This window comes from Adiantum capillus-veneris, chromosome 13 (genome assembly GCF_014529385.1).
Source record: "Adiantum capillus-veneris isolate H3 chromosome 13, ASM1452938v2, whole genome shotgun sequence".
NCBI lineage: Eukaryota > Viridiplantae > Streptophyta > Polypodiopsida > Polypodiales > Pteridaceae > Adiantum > Adiantum capillus-veneris.
This window is the reverse complement of record NC_140943.1, coordinates 87,582,727-87,590,019: the sequence shown is the minus strand read 5'-3', so window position 1 is coordinate 87,590,019 and position 7,293 is coordinate 87,582,727. Positions and strand designations below refer to the sequence as shown.

Sequence of the window (7,293 nt, the reverse complement as noted above, 5' to 3'; positions counted from 1 at the left end):
GGCAACCACCAAAGATCCCTTTGAGATCTTCCACCGTTTGTTTCAAAATGCAATGTTGTGACCTTCATCGTCCAATTGTCCTGTAGAGATCATTTTTTTGTGAAGAGAAAGAATATGCCTAACATCTTTAAGCTTCCATTCATTTATGTTAGTAATTTTGACACAAACTGTACCTTTGCCGACAATTTCACAAGCTTCATCATCTCCCAAGTATACATACCCAAAATTACCTTTGGTGTAATCTTGGAAATGTTGCTTGTGTGGCATCACGTGGAATAAATCCCCGGAATCTACTATCCAAGAATTAGACACATTGTCTAATGAGAGAATTAGAGCATCTTGCTCTACTTTATCTTCCACATTGGCCTTCGATGTTGGCTTGTTGTCTTGAGACTCCGAATCCTTCTTCTTCTTGGACCAGCAATCCTTCTTGACGTGGCCCTTCTTGCCGTAGTTCCAACATTCAAGAACTAACTTCGTGCGTGACTTGCTTCGTCTTGAGCGATCACGGCCCTTTTGGTTTTTGAACCTCTCTTTAGGCCTTCCTCTCGTTTCCACTGACAGTGCAACACTTGATGATTCTCCTTTTCTTCTCTTTTGAATTTTCTAGCTTAGGTGAACACCCACAACATCATCAAACTTAAGAGTATTTGTGCCAGAAATAGAATTACTTACAACCATCACAAGGCTGTCCCAACTGATTCCTCGGTAGGAGTCCTACCATAGCCCGAGCAAGATTTTGCGAGCAAATCAAAACTCGAGCGAAGAACTATAGTTTCCCTTGTACATGAATCACTATTTCAAAAATAATCATAAACCTTCACGGCACCTCACATGAGGATTTTAAACCTTAATCAAATCCATCAAAACAATACATATTACTTATCCACAATCCAAAATATTAGAACATCTGTAGTTGTGGTATTATCACCGCTTGAAAAAATAATAAAAATGGCCATAACCATTATGCATCCTCTCACGAAAAACAAAGCAAAACAAAGTACTTTTAAAAAAAATTGGACATAGTTTCCCTTGTATATGAAGCACTATTTCAAAAATAACCATAAACCTTCACGGCACCTCACATGAGGATTTTAAATCTTAACCAAATACATCAAAATAGTACATACTACTTATCCACAATCCAAAATATTAGAACATCAGTATTTGTGGTATTATCACCGCTTGAAACAATAATAAAAATGGTCATAACCATTATGCCTCCTCTCACAAAAAACAAAGCAAAACAAAGAAAGTACTTTAAAAAAAAATTGGACATAGTTTCCCTTGTACATGAAGCAATATTTCAAAAATAATCATAAGCTTCACGGCACCTCACATGAGGATTTTAAACCTTAACCAAATCCATCAAAACAGTACATACTACTTATCCACAACAGGACATGAATTTGAATTTTAACCTCCACCAATGTTATAAATCCATTGTTCTTATGATGACTCGCACTCATCATCGATGAATACGTTATGTCTCTGATACCTCTCAGGGATGCAAGAATTGTACCACGTATCTGCTGCCATGGTTCTAGCCATCTGCTCTGCGTAGACCGGCAATGCACTTCCATTAAAAAAAAAAGATTGTGAAGTTAAACACCAAACAAGTAATATAGGCAATATCGATGATCAATAAATACCAACGCTAATACAAAAATAGTGACAAAAAAGATGAGAGCAATGTCAATGTCAAAAGTAAGAGGGGCCCTCACTAGTCGTCAAAGGGATTGACACGCGATGGCATGTCACTCTCATCATCAATATCTAAAGAGGTGGACGCCTCCTCTCTGCCTCGCTTTCTAGGGAGAAGCAACGGTAACACATATCCTGAAATCAGTGGCTCATCAATGTCGACTGCAACACATGCTCGTCCTGAAGCCAAGCAAGTTGCTAATACAGGGGCTGTTCCACATCCAAGCTCCAAACAAATACCTCCTCGTCGGCAAAGCAGCTCCACAAAACATGCAATGAAAGAATGGCTCCGTTGCAGTCCTCCTCGCAATGGCTCGCCTGATAATGATCTATCCTGAGAGAGCTCCAGAAGGTGATGCACCATAAAAGAATCCAAAGAGTGCATACCAAGACGGGAGAACAAGGCAGCGCTTTCTGATACAAAGCAAGGTGGACGCATACCCACTCTGTGAATCATAAATAGCATAGAGCAATTACACTGCAAAACAAGACACACGATTAGAGCAAACAACAAGACAAAGTGCTGAAATATTGATGTAAAAACAAATGTATCACCTCCACACGACCACCAAAACTCTCCACATAACCATATGCTCCATGATGGAGCACTACAATGCGACGATGAACCACCATCTCCAAAGCACGAGAAAATCTCTCCACCCAGCCAACGGCCTCTCCTGTTATTTTAACTAAATATCAATAATAAATACCACAAATATTACAATTTTTTTGCATGAATATAAACAAGATAGACCTGCCAAAGAAACCATGATCAACAGCCATCCAATATCCGCCAATGTCGAGAATGCCAAATGAACGCCAGCACGTACATGATCCTCAGTGCAAATGTCCCAACGAGGTGAAGTAGAGGAGCCTAAGAGGGACCCACCAAATGGAAGATCTAAGAAAATCAAATCTGCTGCCCATGAAACTGATTTTGTGCCGCGGGTATACACGATAGAGTCAGAGCGTGCCCGCATGAGATGCTTGTGTACAGGGACCCATGAAAGATTACGGATCCCCGCCCTATAGTCTGCAACAATGGCAATGTCGTCCCCAACAATAGCCATGCATCGAGTATCCATAGAACTAGAGAGACAATGAGATGGAGACTCCATAATATAAACAAAAGAGATACTCCTTCGAGCCACGATCGTGCCAGGAGCAACTGAGACTGAGACATTACAAGGAGGTTTAATAAGCCATGCATCAACCATGTGGAAGGAAAGCATTAACAAATGCAATTGTAGTTTACCTGGAGGTGGCTCCACCTCCTCGTCAATGATCTGATCCACAACCCTCTCCTTTTCCTTTTGTGAGTTGCGCATTGCTAAAATAGATAACTTCATATCAAAGCACTGTAACTTTTAGATAGGCAAATATGAGCATGATCAAACATACTTGCACGACTCTCTTCTACTATGTCTACTGGAGGAACCTTCATGGCAGAATCCTTCGATATCATCTCTTGTAGCTCTCTTTCACTTCCAAGAACATGGCCCTTCTCCATATCTATCCACCATGGACAATTATCTATCTCCCAAGGAGTCAATGTGTGCATAGTAGAGGGATACATGCTTGTGTCTTGGATCGCTAGCTGAGTCCACTGTCTAGCCAAAAAGGGCATGGCAGGCAAGACACTCTTGGCAACCAAGAACATGAAGAATCTACAAAGGTCAATTAGGTGACACGAATGTTACGAAACAATAACAACGAATATTATATATCTAAGTCAGTTAGTGATTCACCTAAAAAGCCAAACGTTGTGATGCCATTCTCAATGTATTCACCTTCTTTAATGCCTGCTTATCGATATCCTTAGTCTTCACTCCAAGAGACACCTCTATTGGAAATAGATAGGGCCTCGCCTCAAATTTAATTTCTTCAAAGTAGAATGCAAGAGTGCAGTCATGCTGCAAAGGCACCACGGCTGGCACATCCAAAAGATCTGACACAATCTGAAATGCCCTCTGAAAAACCCGAGCTAAAAAACCCTCTCTACGAAGCCAGCTACAATCCCGAATAAAAAGAGGAGACAAAGTTAGACTTTTATATAAAGACATGATATATTTAGTAATTTTAATCTTAGCTATACTTACATGCGAAAGACGTGATCTCCCTTTTTCAGACCATATGCACTCCTTGTAATCTTGTCTGCTTCTAATAATGAAACCCAATGAATCTTGTTTTGCACAGGGGCATCTTGAAGTGCTATTAAGTTCAGCTTCTCCAACGTAGCCCAACTATCAAGACCCCATTTCAAAGACAAAACTCTTGCTAGACAATCCGTCCCAAGATTGGGATCAACAATGTTAAGCAACTGAAACATTTAATATTGCATATGACAAGTACTTAAGTAACTTTTTTCACGTTTTTCTCAAGAGAATGCCGTGAATTCATGTTATCTACATACCTTTTCAATTCGATCCTAATATTTGTGAGTAATCTCCTCACAAATTCTCTCTTCTTCTTTCTAATGCTCTTCCGCAGACAAGCTTTGTTTGATAAGAGCAACTCGCTTTTCTTTTTCTTTTGTCATTTGAATCTAAAATTAAATATACGTTAATAAGCTTTGAAATCATGCATTTAAATGAGAGTAAAAATCATTTAGTCTGACACATACATCATAGAACAATCTGCCAAGGTACCGTCGCGTAAGTGGATACCAAGGTTCTGTACCTTTGGCATTCTTCTTCCGTACATTGGCAATAAGTTTTTGATCTCTTTCTTGCAAACCCTTTAGATACATTTCATGGTCCACTGTACAAATATGTGTCGTATTGACAATCTCATCACGGAGATGAGTGACCACAAGAGCATGAGTGTTCATGCTGCATTGAAAGACCAAAAAACCATTTGATACTCACATTCAAGTGTTACCAAAGATAGAAGAAACATCAACACTTACAAGTTCATTCGTAGTAAACTGCTTAGCAAGGCAATCTCTGGCACCTTAGTGGGATCTATAATGGTGCATAGGACTCGACAGTGTTTCTCCTTTGAAGTGGAGAACTTCTCTTTTATCTCTTCCCTCCAAGCCACGGTGCGATGATTCCCTTCCCAAACATAGAACATGTGATTTGTAAGATCTTGAAACTTTCTTTGTTTTTTTAACTCGGCTTCAAATTATTCATTGATTTCATTCCAAAGAGGATCCCATGTAGCCTTTATCTCATCTAGAACATATACAAAGTCAAACTTCAAACAACATTCACAACACATGGACATCAATACAAAAATGAAAAGTGTTAACACATACCATTCACAAAACTCTCCTCTCTTTTGCATGTTACCAAAGAGACAATGAATGCTCCTTTCTCTGGCATATAACCTTATTTTGCAAAGGCCGCCTTCAATCCACTGAGATCATCTCTCAAACCTCTCACTCTTGCATATGGAATCAATCTACATAAAGGAATGGAGGGACAATCAAAGCAACTAAAAACATGTGTGATTTCAAGGATGTCTGCACCTTTATGCATAAAGATATTTTGCTCATCTTCCATCTCAGACGCTGCGGTAACCTCATCCATTATCTCCCATGGAACAATCTGTAAACCATTCTCCTCGGGGGCTAAAGTATCATCAACTTCGTGTAGAGAGCTCTGTCCCATTTCCATGGAAAGAACCTCCTCACCTTGTGTCTCAATTTCCTCTATCATGTTGGTAGCTGAGACTGAAGATACTTGATCACTAGCATCTACCTGGCCATAAAGAGAAGCATTGTTACTCCTTCCCCTTTGTGATCTTCCACGTGGTTTCGGGCTGTTTCAACATCAACAAGAAACATGGAGACAATAATTTTACAAAAGAGTCAAATTATATATGGCATCATATTGAAATAAAGCACAACAGAAATCTTAAAAAAATTTGGACAGAGCTACCTTTGTACATAGAGCATTATTTCAAAAAATACTATAGCCCATAATGGCTTCTCACTTGAAAAATTTTAATGTTTAAAATTCTTTCATAAACATAATTCATGAAGCATAAATTAAGGTCCATAATGTATCCATAGCCACACACCCATCAACCAAGCATTAATTTAAGACCTTAAACATAATGTATAGGTTTTTTCTAATTCAGGCTCAATTAAAAGATGTTTTACAAACTACCTAATTAGCCGGGGTCTCAATACATCAAATGCATACAGAACCAGCTCATATTAAATTGAGCAATATCCCCCTTCAAAGCCAAGCTAATATAGAAGGGAAATGTTAAGCTAAGTTCAGGATGCATTGAGCATCATTGAGTACCTTGTAGGTGGACTACCCCTTCGAGTCAAAGCGGAGTTTGGACCAGCCATTGTCAATCCTTGATCTCAATCACACCTCTCAAAGCCCTTTCTAAAGCCGGAAGCCACAATCTTTTGGAACCTGCTAAATGAACTTGCAGAGCTCGATTTGCTGAGCTTGTCGCTTTGCTGAGCTTGTCGCTTTGCTGAACGATTTGTTGAAACGATTTACTAAATGATTTGCTGAACGATTCGTTGTGCTGAACGATTTGCTGCTATCTGAAACACGCGTCGGCGTATGCTCCTACGGATAGGGAATTCAAAAGCTTGAACTGTGCTTGAACTGCCTGAACTGCTGAACGCTTTGCTGAACTACTGAATGTTGACCTGCCTGAAATCGACCTGCCTGGACCCGACCTGAGCCCGACGTGCCTGAATTGCTAAACGCTGAACTGCTGAACTGCTGATTTGCTGAACTACTGAGCGCGAACTGCTGATTTGCGGAACTGCTGAGCACGCCTGAACGCGACCTGAGCTGCGTGTGTTTTGCATGAACCCGACCTGAGCTGCGTGTGTTATGCTCTCTTCGCTATGTCTGAACTACCGTGCGCCGGCGAGTGCTCCTACGGGCAGATTATGTATGGCTCCTCGCACGCACGCGCAACAGAGCAAAAGCACGGACTCACGCAGAAGCGAAAGCCTCCACACACGCGTGCAACAGAGAAACCTCCAAGAGAGGGTGTCACACAGAGGTAGGGCTCGTAAAAAACTTTTTTCCAAAACTTGGCAAACCTTCATAAGTGGACCAACAGAGGTAAATTGACAAAGTTTGAAGGTTTTTACACCAAGGTTTTTACATCAAATTACACCAAAAACTTTGCAAATCTTCATATGTGGACCAACAGAGGTAAATTGACAAAGTTTGAAGGTTTCTTACCTTCAAATATAAAATTTAAATGTAAATTTCAAAATTTGTAGGTTTGGATTACACTGCGTGACAGAGGCCCAATTGTAAAAAATTTAAAAGATTTTGGATATAAGTCAAGCTACTTAGAGAACCAATTTACTAGATTTTACAGATTTTTACTGATTGACAAGATTTTAAAGAATTTTCTAGATTTTGAACCGGATTTGCTTAACGTTTCGGTGATCATCTTTTGTGAATGCAAGCCGTCTGCACCGCTTTTTGGAGAATGACGCCCAAAATAACGACTACCATATGTACCTGATGTTATTTTCCAGTCTATACTCTGCACTCACTTTCCATTTGGAACTTAATTAGTAACCTTAACTCCTCTCAGAACACTGCTTCCAATGTCTAGACACATTACACTATTCGGGCCACAAGTTGGTCA

General features: G+C 40.0%; 1 pseudogene; it reads right to left on the bottom strand.

Moving 5' to 3' along the window:
* Window positions 1-1,723: 1,723 nt before the first annotated feature.
* LOC147444402 (uncharacterized) lies at window positions 1,724-6,010 on the bottom strand (annotated as a pseudogene).
* Between the last annotated feature and the right edge of the window lie 1,283 nt (window positions 6,011-7,293).